Source organism: Arachis duranensis, chromosome 5 (assembly GCF_000817695.3).
Source record: "Arachis duranensis cultivar V14167 chromosome 5, aradu.V14167.gnm2.J7QH, whole genome shotgun sequence".
Taxonomy (NCBI): domain Eukaryota; kingdom Viridiplantae; phylum Streptophyta; class Magnoliopsida; order Fabales; family Fabaceae; genus Arachis; species Arachis duranensis.
In genome coordinates this window covers 3,405,491-3,418,720 of record NC_029776.3, presented here as the reverse complement: position 1 = coordinate 3,418,720, position 13,230 = coordinate 3,405,491, and positions in this window count along the sequence as shown.

Sequence of the window (13,230 nt, the reverse complement as noted above, 5' to 3'; positions counted from 1 at the left end):
ATTGGAAGGTGATGAAGTTGAATGTTTTGCCAATTTCAATCGATTGGTAATGGTACATAAAATTAATTTATAGATTGGTAATTTATAAAATTAATTTTGCCGATCAATAGTATCTTTTGCTTTTATTCAAGTAAGGCAGAGTAAAAAATACAAAAAGTATATGATATTGATAAGGTAGCAGCGTATCAAGTAGTAAGTATGCTTAATTTATTTATTTGTGTTATGCACAAATTTAGTTTCGTTAAAATATTAGTAACCAGTGCTCTAATTTTTGTAAATATGTTTTGGAATAAGTGTTTGCAATTAGTTAAAGGAAAAGTATAGGTTATCAATATACTATCTGCCAACTTATTACCAATAATAATTAATTATTATATTTTAAATATATGTATAAAAAGATATATCCAAAAAATAGATATATAAAAATACTTTTATTAGACACCGCCATAAAAAAAATATTTTTATTAGACACATCCACAAAGACACTTCCGTTAAACACAATAATAAACAAGAGTTGGCAGATGTTGGCAGAAATGTTGTTGGTAACGTAGCGGAATAATTAGTTAAATGTTAGAATATATTGAGTAAATTCTTTTAATATATTTAGAGTTAATATAAAACTGAGGGTAAAAAACGTATTTAAGTCAAGGAGAGAAGTTTATTATGCATATAAGCCAAACAAGAATCTGATACAAGAATCAACCAAAGCATACTTTAATGTAATTCGAAACAACTTTATTCGAATTACATTCCTTAATAATTCGAATCAATACAGCTCGAATTATTCCCAACCATTGTGTACAAGTAATTCGAATCAACTTGGAACGAATTATAAAAGCATAATTCGAATTGTATCAATTCGAATTAGTAGGAACACGTGAGTAGGAGGAAGTTCGAATCAAATTGATTCGAATTACTCACATTTCGAATCAAATGGTAATTCGAATTACACATTGTACAATAAGATACTAGAAAAAATACTATATAATATAAAAAAAATATACTAAAAGAAGTATAAAACAAAATTATAGTAAATTAATTTTAGTATAAAATTATTAAATATAAATTAATTTTAACTCCTATTAGTACATTGAATTAAAAATAACATATAAAAATGTACTTGTATTTATTAAATTTTAATAACATATAAAAATTAATGACTTTTTAAATATTTTTTTTTATAATAAGAGTACATTTTTATATACTTTAAATATTTTGTATAAAAAAGTACTTGTATTTATCATACAAAAATAAAGTGTTGTGCCAATAGCCCAATATAATAACATTATAACATTTTAAATCAATTTTTTTCTAGGATTTTAGATTAAAAGCAGCACATGAAAAAGCATTATTAGTATTTTAAAGCTAACTTAATTAAAAAAGATAGAACTGTATTTTTTAGGATTTTATGTACATAATTAGGCTAATTTTTTTTTAATATTGATCAAAGATGTGTGTTACACTATGTTATTTGGTTTCAGCTAAGTTTTACTCTACTATAATTTTTTTTTCATAAGACACAAAATAAGTTTTACTCTACTATATTTTTTTTTACTTTTTAAAAGACACAAATCTAAAAAATTTTATAAATTAATTTTAAAAAAATATCATTGACGTTTTATAAAATTTTGTAGATTTGTGTCTTTTGAATTATAAAATCATTGACGTTTTACTCTACTATATTTATAAAATTTTTTAATTAAGTTAGCTTTAAAACACCAATAATGCTTTTTCATGTGCTGCTTTTAATCTAAAATTCTAGAAAAAAATTAATTTAAAATGTTATAATGTTATTATATTGGCACAACACTTTATTTTTGTATGATAAATACAAGTACATTTTTATACAAAGTTAATTTATATTTAATAATTTTATACTAAAATTAATTTACTATAATCTTATTTTATACTTCTTTTAGTATATATTTTTTATATTATATAGTATTTTTTCTAGTATCTTATTGTACAATGTGTAATTAGCTATTTGATTCGAAATGTGAGTAATTCGAATCAATTTGATTCGAACTACTCTAGGCCACGTGCTCCAAGTAATTCGAGTTAATATAACTCGAACCATGCATACAGAATTCGATACAATTTGATTCGAACTACGTTCGAATATTGCTTGGGAGTAATTCGATGTGATTCAATTCGAATTACGTGTAAATATAATTCGAATTTTATTGATTCGAATTATATAAAAGTCATATTTGGTGGAATGGTGTATCAGAATTCATTTTGGCTGAATTGCGTAAATTGTTTCCTCCCATGGCTTAATAACGTTTTTTACCCTAGTATTTGTGTAGATATAACATGATTGTAACAAATATAAAGGATCGTTTTTATCCAAATGTTTGAGGTAAATTTTATTTTAACATTTAAATCATTTTATTTGTATTTTTAATATTTATAAAAGTGATTTAATGTTATTCTATTATCAATTATACTTACAAATTAGATTATATTTTTTAATTATTCTCACTTGGATATATTCATTCTCAATTAAGACTTATTTGGATGTGTTTAATTTTAATATTATACACATTATTTGTGTTCAGATTTAATCATATCCCGAAAAAATAAATTATGTAAATATTACACGGATTAGTTTCAACTTTTGATAATGAGTTATTATTCGAAGTGGATCATCTGTTCTATCTTGGGCATTTGTATTCTTTTAAGAAGAGACTTCCAGAACTCTAACTAAAGCTCATGATATGTAATTGACGGTAGAATAACATTGAATAACTTTTATAAACGGTAGAAATACAAATAGGATGATTTAAACGTTAAAGATACAAATAGGACTTACTCCAAATATTTAAGAAAAAAATCATACTTTACTCTTATATATTAGATGTTTCACCCAGAAAGATTTCAAATAGTTAAATTATTTGATTGTCATATCTCAAATAGATATTTTGAATATAAATGTTATTTATTATATTTTGAGACTAAATCTCTAGAATCCCATGAGTTGTAAAGATTCTAATCTATTTACACCCAAGTACGATTTTAGTCTTTAAGGTAGGACCTGAAAATTTTTTTCGTTCTTAACTTTTTTTTTTGCTTACAAATTCGTCACTAAAATTTAACTTAATTTTAAAATTGTGGACCAAAATACTCTTTCCTTTCTTCCTCAAAATTCTCATTTTCTATTCTTCCTTTTCTTTTTCTCCATCAGAGAAGCTTTCACCATCACAGAAGCAGAACCAGAAGCAACCAGAAGCAGATAAACAAGACAAGAAGCAGAAGTAGAAGCAATACACATGAATAATAAAAATGGATAAATAAGGCAGCCAGAAGATAAATAAGGCAATACACATTGAGAACCAGAAGGCAACAAAGCAGAGTCTTGTCTTCCTCTCCAACAAAAGAAACAGAAGCAGAAGCAACTAGAAGAATTAACAACAACAATAGAATAAAAAATAAACAGAAGCAACCAGAAGTATCAACAACAACAACAGTAATAAAATAAATAGAAGCAACACACTTTCCTTTAAATTTAAAAAATTAAAAAAAAAGAATAAAAAATGGAAACAGCACTGCAGGGACCTCAAGGGAAAGCAGGTGATTTGCGAATCGCGAGGAGAAGGATTGCAGCAGTAGCGGGGGAGGAGGGGCTGTGGTTGTGAACTGCGAATCGCGAGGGGAGGAGAGCTGCGGTGGTGGTGGCAAATCGCGTGGAAATGATTGCGGCAGTGGTGGCAACGCCACGAATTGCGACGAGAATAGCAATGCGGCAGTGGTGGGCTGCAAATCGCAACGAAGAGGGCACTGTGATGGTCAGTGACACTGCAAATCACGAGGGAGGCACTGCGGCAGTGCAAATTACGAGGGATGACGACACTCTTGAAGGCTGGCAACGGATTCCCTTCCCTCTCTTCTTTCCTGAACACTCCTTCTTCCGTGAAACCCCCTTCCCTTTCCCCTTAACGCGTTTTTCCTTTCCCAGTTCCCCTTAACGTGTTATTTTTTATTTTATATTTTTTTAGTTAGAGATAATTTGGTAATAAAAATTAAAAGTTTGGTAAAAAAGACAATTTTAAAATTAAGTTAAACTTTAAGAATGATTTTATAAGTAAAAAGAGGTTAGAGATAAAAAAAATTTTCAGTCCCTACCTTAGAGACTAAAATCATACTTAACCTTTAAATAAATCTCTTACTCCCCTAATACTAGGTAATTAGAAAATAAACCATCATTTATTAATTTTAAGAATAATTAATAAATATTAAATAAGATAAATTTAAATTATTTTTTGTTACTAAATATTTTTAATAATAATGAACCACGTGCACAAATAATGAAGGTGGTGATGGACCCACACTCCACCGGTTCAAAACCACAGGGCACTCAAGAACCTCCTCTCCTACTATGATATGATAAGGAGAATATATAATGAACATGATCAAGATGTGATGAATTGTCTCCCATGTCACCAACAACCAACTTCATTCTCAATATGGACCATGTTCACAAACAAGAACAAGATTATTACCAACACCACCTTAGTAGTGCTGTGCCTGAAAAATAACCATCAATATAACCAGTTTTTTGAAAAATATCTATATGCACCGGTTTTACTATAGATTTTTCCTGGATTTTGAACAAACACTATAAACAAGTGGGTATGACTTTGGTTCAAGCTAAGGTACCAACATTTTTAATCCTAATCCTAATCTTCATCTTTGTAGGTATACCCAATCCGCCATCATTCTTTTGGAGTTTGGACCACTATATCGGACTGAAACTCCACCTCTTCCGCCACCATAAACCGACCCATATACATGCATCATTTATGTTGGCACTTCCTTAACACCGAAATTAATTATAAGGTGACAATTCCCTTACAATTATCGATCATTAATAATTAAAATTTATTAAATAATAATTTAATCAAATATATTAAATTATTTAACGATTTTAATTATTAATTTTATATAAATATAATTATATACGCATTTTTATTTTATGTTTATTAAATAAAAAAGTTTATATATTTGTACTTGCAACTTTTAAAAGATATGAATACTTTTGAATACACCTAAAAGAATAATACCCCAAATAGATCTCCAAAAAATTTACAATCGGATAGATTTATCCCCAACGAAATTTAACTAAGATTTTGACTCTAAGGTTTTTAGTTATACACTAGATATGTCCCCATGTCAGTTTGACCTGGTAAGGACTAACGGTGACAATCCGACGTGGAGGTTAACAGGCTGACGTGTCCAGTTAAGTGCGACATGTCACCTCCATGACAATTTGGTCTCCATCCAAGCTGGACAAAGCGTTGTCGTATTAGATCTTATGCAAACGACTTCGTTTCGTGGAAAATAAATAAGTCCCCACCAGAAAAGGCAGAATAATAAAATGGCACCGTTTTAACTAGGGGACCAATTCGATGCATAAGTCTTCTCATATTCAATTGTGTGGTGAAATTACTCCATACCTCGTTAGCGCTGCTAGGTTTTACAAAGAAACCCTTCCATATCCCCATCAATGTTGTTCATAGTCATTGCTGTGGTTGATCGTAAAAGTGGTTGATCGTAAAAGTGGTTGTGACAGAGGTCGTGATAGCAGTTGGTTCCATACCCCATTGATCAAGGATAGTCGAAAGTGATTTTGAATTTCTGATTTTGTGTACATGTATTGTTATGGATAGTTGTAGTGAATACTGATTAGCGATAGTGGATAAAATAAGTAATGTATTATACCTCTTTATTTAGTTAGAATCCCTTGATACATTCGTTTTGTGAATAAACAAATAAGAGGTGGTACTGATGTTGACATTTGGATTGTTTGTTGGCATTTAGATGTCCAAAAATATGGTTTCTGTGTTTCATCATGGTGAAAGCTTTGTTTGAAATAACAACAGTGTCCTGGTCTACATTAGTGAAAATGTGAAAAGGTTCCCCCCAATGGACGTTGACCTCATTTGCTTCTTTGACTTGAAGAAGCTTTTTTCTGGAGTTGGGATACCATGACTACAAAGCTATGTATTGGTATGATCCCACATCTGCAACCCTAAAATCTGGTCTACACTCTATTAATGGAGATAAAGAAATTAGAATCCTGCAGAAGAATAAGATACAGAATGAAGATACGGATGAATTTTACATTTATCTTGACCATCCGATATTGAAAATGATGGAGGAGATATTATCTGATAGTGATGAGGATATTGAGGAGGTAGTTGTTGAGGATGTTGGGTTGGACAATGATGCAATCATTAAGAGTAGTTCAAATGATGATGATGGGTATGAATCTATATAAGATGAGCCATATAAGCCCCTATCTTTAGGTTATGATTTTTCTGATTTAAGTGAGGATGAGCAGTGTGATAGAAAAAAAAGGTGGATGGAAAGAGAGAAAAGGTGATCATGAGAAGAAAAAAGCTACAGCAGTGAAAGCTACAGCAGTGAAAGCTACAAAGCCTTGTATCAATGTTAGCAGAGATACTAAGGCTACGACTCAAAGTAAAAGAGTATGGGATAAGAAAGAAAAATGTGCTGTAAGTGGTGGAAGTGGGCCTGATGTGAGAAAGAAGAGTGATGCTAGGTCAAGTGTCGTTGGGCCTGGTAAGGATGAATCAAAACTAAATGACAATAATTGGCCCAATAAAAGTAATGGACTGGTCCTAAAAAGTCTTTAACTTTTGAAGAGAAAATTGGAGTGGAGCCAATGGATGATTTAGACATAGATTTTGAACATGAGTCAGAAGTCTTCTTGACTCCTCCAGGCTCAAGTGATGAATGGGGTGATGAATTTCATTTGCCTCAATATGATTCAAATGCAGAATTTGAAAAAGTACAATTTTAGCTGAAGATGGAGTTTAAGATTTTGGAACAATTCAAAAATTCTCTAAAGGACTACACTATAATTGAAGGCAGAAGAATATTCCATATCAAGACTAATAAGAGAATGGTGAGAGTAGCATGTGTTCATGGAAGATTTATGGTTGAAAAGGAGATACAAAAGGAAAAAGCCAAAACAAGATTGAGAGCTAAGAGAAAAGCTAAGGCAAAGAAAGATACATCAAATGTAGGTGAAACTGACAATGCTTATGAAATTATTGATAATAGTAGTATGGTACCTACTGAGACAAATGTTGCTGAAGATGATAATGCAGCTCATGACATTGCAACTGAGAAAAAATTGGCTGAAGCTAATTCAAACCAACCTAACCCTGATGAGGTGTCTGATATTGTTGTAACTGATAGAGTTTAAGGTGACCATAACCAAAATGCTAGAAAGACAGGATTTAAGGCAGTGGATGATAAAGAACAACATGAAAAAAAATGATTGTCTTTGGATTATCTAATGTGCTAGAAACTCAAGGTTTGGAGGCTACTAGATGAAGACTTTTAGTCCTGTGCATATTTGTAGGAGAGAATTTGAAAGCAACATGGCAGATTAAAATTGGAATGTAGACAAGTTGTCAACAAAAAATTTTAAATCATTTAAGACCAACCCATACAAAGGTATGGGATCATATCAAAATTGATTATAATATGATAATTAGTGACATGATGTTGTATCGGGGTTTGAAAATGGCAAAAGAGATGTATGTTGATAATGAGAAGTCTCAATATGAAAAGGTGAGAGACTACCTACAAGAACTACACAAAAGCAATCTGGTTCAACTGTCCTTTTAGTAGTGAAGCCTATTCTCCAGTCATCTCCACTATTTGACAAGTTATATGTGTGTTTAGATGCTTGTAAACAGAAGTTTAGGGCTAGCTGTCAATCGCTGATAGAGTTAGATGGCTACTTCCTGAAGAAATATTATGGAGAACAACTACTATCAGTAGTGATACCAACAATCACTTATACGTGATTGCATACGTAGTAGTTGCTAGTGAGACGAAAAAAATTGGAAATGATTTCTAGAGTTCCTGTAAAATAACTTGGACCCTGCTGCAATTGAAGAGTGATCAGCAAAAGATATCAATTAATTTCGATTACTTTTTTAATGACTTTTAATGTAATTAACTTTAACTTTGATTATTTATTAATTTAGTTATACCCTTTTATTTTAGTTATACCATTTAATTTAGTTATAACATTATGCAATGTTGTATACGGTCTAATGCCATCTCTAAAAGAGGTTATATCGAACGCGTATCATAAAAACTGTGTTAGGCATATTTAAAAAAATTTCACTAACAAGTACAAGAATAAGTAGTTGAAGAATGTTGTATGGACTTGTGCTAAGAGCAGTACGTATGCAGAGTTCAGGCAGCACATGAATAGACGGAAGAAGGTCAATGAGGATGCATGGGTTTACCTAGCCAAATTTGACCTATCATGTTGGACGAAGTCTTTCAAGAAATGATGCTTTTAAGGATTAGTGTGAAACTTGTTGTGTTAGTTATAACACAAAATATTTTGTTATGTTGGAGGAAATAGATCTTTTCTTGTTTGGGTTACTTTGGTTTAATTTATGTTGAAAGAAATAAACCTTTTTTTGTTTGTTTTGGTTTATGTTGCTATTAAACTTAGCTACTTGTGTGGTTAAAATATTTTAATTCTCAGTTATGTTACCAATTTGATAAATGGATGAAGCAAACCAAAATCAATGTGTTTCTTTTATACTATTTCACCATAATTGACTTCATGCGTATCCATCTAAATATAATGAGACATTTCAATTCAATAATTTGATAATTAACATATAATAAAGCTTGCCTAATCAGTCACGACATAGATATAAAGTACAGCCACAACTAGTAAGGCATTGATTATTATACTCCTAAACAAAGCAAAAATAGTATGCTTCTTCACAAATTGGCAATCCTCATTTATCTTCAACAACAGATCTTCCAACTGCTTCACACTCTCATCCAAGCCATCCTTCAAACTTACAACACATTCTTCACCCGCACAAGTGTCGACAGAAGCTAATCTACGCCCGTCGACTACACCTGCATACCCAAATATCTCATTAAACCATACAAAAAAATCACAATAACTTTATTTTTTCTGTAATGAGAATAATAAAAATGACAATCAACTCTACAGTTCTACAGCAATTATCACAACTATACCACAACAAAATGACTATGGAGTATCTTAAAGTGACGACAACCAATGGAAAGAACAACCTATTCGGGTTCTCTGGTGTTTGAGACCTGCATATTATAGCATATATTCTGCACTTGCACTTGAGATGTTCTCCTTTTCACAGTTGGCCCCTCACGAATCCAGTCGTCACACTGTCAACCATCAGCTCATAACTAATACTTCTTCCACTTCGTCTCTAACTTGCAACTGACGTCGTGCCTCCACTAGCCATCATCAACTGCACATCTCTCACCACACGAAGTTGCAAGAGTTGAAGATGACAACCTAATTTTAAATTGGTCCCCAAGTTAAAACGGCGTCGTTTCGTTACTCTGCCTTTTCTGATGGGAACTTATTTGTCCTCTACGAAATGACGTTGTTTGCCCCAAGATCCAATATGACGTCGTTTTGTCCAGCTTCGATGGGACCAAATTGTCCTGGAGGTGATACGTTGCACTTAACCAGACACGTCAGCCCGTTAACCTCTATGTTGGACGTCACCGTTAGTCCTGACCGGGTCAAACTGACATGGAAACATATTTGGTGTATAACTAAAAACCTCAGGATCAAAATCTTAGTTAAATTTTGTTGGAGACAAATCTGTCTGATCGTGATGAATCTCTTGGAGATTTATTTGGAGTATTATTCCACCTAAAATGAAGCTTTTTAAAAATGACTTGTGCTTATTAAAATTAAAAAATTTAATATAACTTTGTACATTACTTAATATTCAAATTTAGTTCTTAGATTTATGTTTACTACAATATTTTTAAATTTTAAAAAATATTTTATCAAATGTACTTATTATTATTATTTATACTTATTAAAAATTATTTTTAATTTAATTTTTTTTTGGTAAACCAGCGGAGCCTAAGCCCAAGAAAAGAAAACAAAAAACTAGTTGGAGGGGTTAGTATCTCTGTTTACATCTTTTAAAAGGAGATCTTTCATCTCTTCAGATGGACTATTAAGGAAATAAAATCTAAATTGTTTTCTTATACTAACTTTGGCCAAGTGGTCAGCAGAGACGTTGCCACTTCTATGTGTGTGCATGACTTTAATCTCCCAAGACTTATCTTTTAGTTTCTGAATTTCTCTAACCAAGGAGTTGTAATTTTGGCTTTTCCTTTCTTTACTTATTTCTTTGTAAACTTCCAACGAATCAGTCTCAATAATAATTCTCCTCATCCCCAAGTCCCATGCCATGTTGAGACCATGAAAGACACCCCATAGTTCTGCCCGAAAGGCGTGACAGTTTCCCAAATTTGCCATGAATCCTCCTACCCAATCACCTTCATGAGTCCGAATCAATCCACCACAACCTGCCGTCTTCACACTTTCTATTACTAATCCATTTGTATTCAGTTTCACCCATTCAATAGGGGGAGGTTTCCATTCAATTCTTGTCTTTGCTATCACTTGTCCTCCTTTTTTCATGTTCAATTTCTTGAAAGCTTCCTTTGACTGATTTATGGCATTTCTGATTATCAACACAGCATTTTGAGGTCTATCAAAAGGTTGGGCATGAACCTCTTGGTTTTTCTATTTCCACAAATACCAACAAGTAATAAAAAATTCATCTTTTCAAGAAAAAAGAGAAGATTTACCAATATTATTCTCCAGGTTTAGCACTATCCAGTTATGGAGATCCATGCCATAGAAAATGGCTGCCACTGCTGGATTGATAATCTGTTTCCATATGATCGCTGCTTTAGGACAGTCTCTCATCACATGAATAATAGTTTCTTGTTGGTTCTTGCAGTGATGACAATTGGGGTTTGTTCCCATGAATTTTGCTTTTCTACTTGCTGTAAGTAATCGACCATGAGCAAGTTGCCATATGAAAATCTCACTCGTTCTTGTTCCTTCCACTTCCATATGCTGCTCCATCTTATGTCATTATGAGTGTCATTAACCGGGGACAAGTTCTTATAGGCTGAGCCAATTGAAAATATACCATTAGGTGTATGATTCCAGCATATCGAATCCGTGTTACCTTGATTGGGAGGAGGGATGGATTTAATTTTATCAATAATTGATGATGGGAGCAAATGATTAAGTTCTCCAAAATTCCAGTTACTATTCTGATTTACATATTTTGAGACAGTTTCATTCTCTTTTTCCCTTGAAATTGGATTGATGGTAGCTCTGATTAAGGAATTTTCTCCCTTTACCCACTTGTCATACCAGAACAAAGTGCTTTTGCCGTCTCCAATAATCTTGTGGCAACTGTCTTGTAGTTTACCCTATAATTTTATCATCTCTTTTCAAAGAGGAGAGTCATTTGTTCTGTAGGATCTTCCAACCTCATATTCCCTTCTTTTTATATATTTATTGTACATTACCTGTGCCTAGAGAGAGTCCGATTCAGTCCATAAATTCCAAATCATCTTCATAATGAAAGCATCATTATTTTATATATAATTCTATTTTTAAAAAATAAAAACTTTACCAAAACAAATCTAACCATATATAACATCATATTATAGCAAAAGAATAGAATTATATATTCCATTCATTATCTTAAAAAAAACATAGATAAACACAAATATTTGATTAGGTAATAAACAATGAAACCCTAACATCACTAGATTATTATTTGTATCATTTTCAGGAGTGAATGGTTGAACTGGATGGTCAACAAACATTGGCCAACGAATTAGGCATGTAATGTAGTAGTAGAAGAAGGAAATTAGTTACCTCAATTTGAACATGTCTTGCATATATTGCGATATCATCACTACCTATATATGGGGCCAATAATGGTGAATATTTATGCATCGCACAAACAAAAAGGTGGAAAAAGGGAAGCGAACCTTAGCTTAATTGTTGATGGAAACAGAGAGACAAAGAAAAGATGATCTTGAATTTAGTAGTATATATTTTGAGTTGACGTAAGATGTTTATATTCAAAGAATGCCACGGTATAATAGTAGTGATGCCTATAAAAAGGTTTAGAAAGTTTAATATAAGAACAACACGTAATTAACTATTCACTACTATTGGTGTAAAGCCACCTAAGTTGCATGTGCATATATATCTTTGGTCAACACACTATGTGATTGTGATTGTGATCGTCAATTATGATTTTCCATACACGGAAATTAGATTCTCAAGAATTTTATCAGATGATTTTTATTAACTTCAAATTAGAAAAAACAGTACAATTTTTTTAAATCTATTTATTGTTTCAAATTTGTTGTTCCTTCGTGGCACATTCCGTAAAGTAGATGTTGGACGATACACATTTATAATACTACTCAATTATATATTTATAATTAAAGTGATAATTATATCATCAAAAATTATGATTTTGGATTAATTAGTTCTTGAAAAAAAAACATCAATGTTCTCTATAATAACAAATAGTTAACATGTATGTCTTTCTATTAATAAATAATATGAAATAATGAAATAGAGTTGTCAATATATTTTATTATTTATAGTTGTGCATATTCTATTATTATTGGTGAACATAAAAACGATGTAGTTTTGAATAATGAAGTATTATTATTTTTTGAATTTATATCTATTTATAATAATCCTACTAAAATAGGTGAAGTTTCGCTCTAAAAATTGTTATTTAATTTGTATGACAACTTTTTTATAAATAAATACGTTACAGTAAATAATAGTACATATGAACACTACTGTTAAATTTTATTTAATGAATTAATAGAAAGATATTATATATCTACTATTTACTATCATAAAAGACTAAATTAATATTTTTTTTCAAAAACTAATTAGTTTGAAGTCAAGAATTTTAAGGTCCTAATTATTTATATTATCAGTAAGGATATAATTTTCTTTTTGGATATAAGGATTAGAGTGATATTTAATAGGAGTAAGTATTGTTTTGGTCCCTGATGTTTAGGGTCAGAATTGAAATCGTCCTTACGTAATTTTTTATTTAGAATCGTCTTTAACGTTTTATTTCGTATTAAAATTGTCTTTTTAATTTTTTACGGACAAAAAGATCTTCCAGCACTTTTACCACCACTACCACCTCCCTTACTCCACCTCCCTTACCTCCATCAAATACTAATAATCAGATTCAAGAACACTAATAATAACACATTATTTAAATTCAGAAACAACATTAAATTTAACAACAAAATCAACACACAACAACAATGAAATCAAAAAAATAATAAATCAAA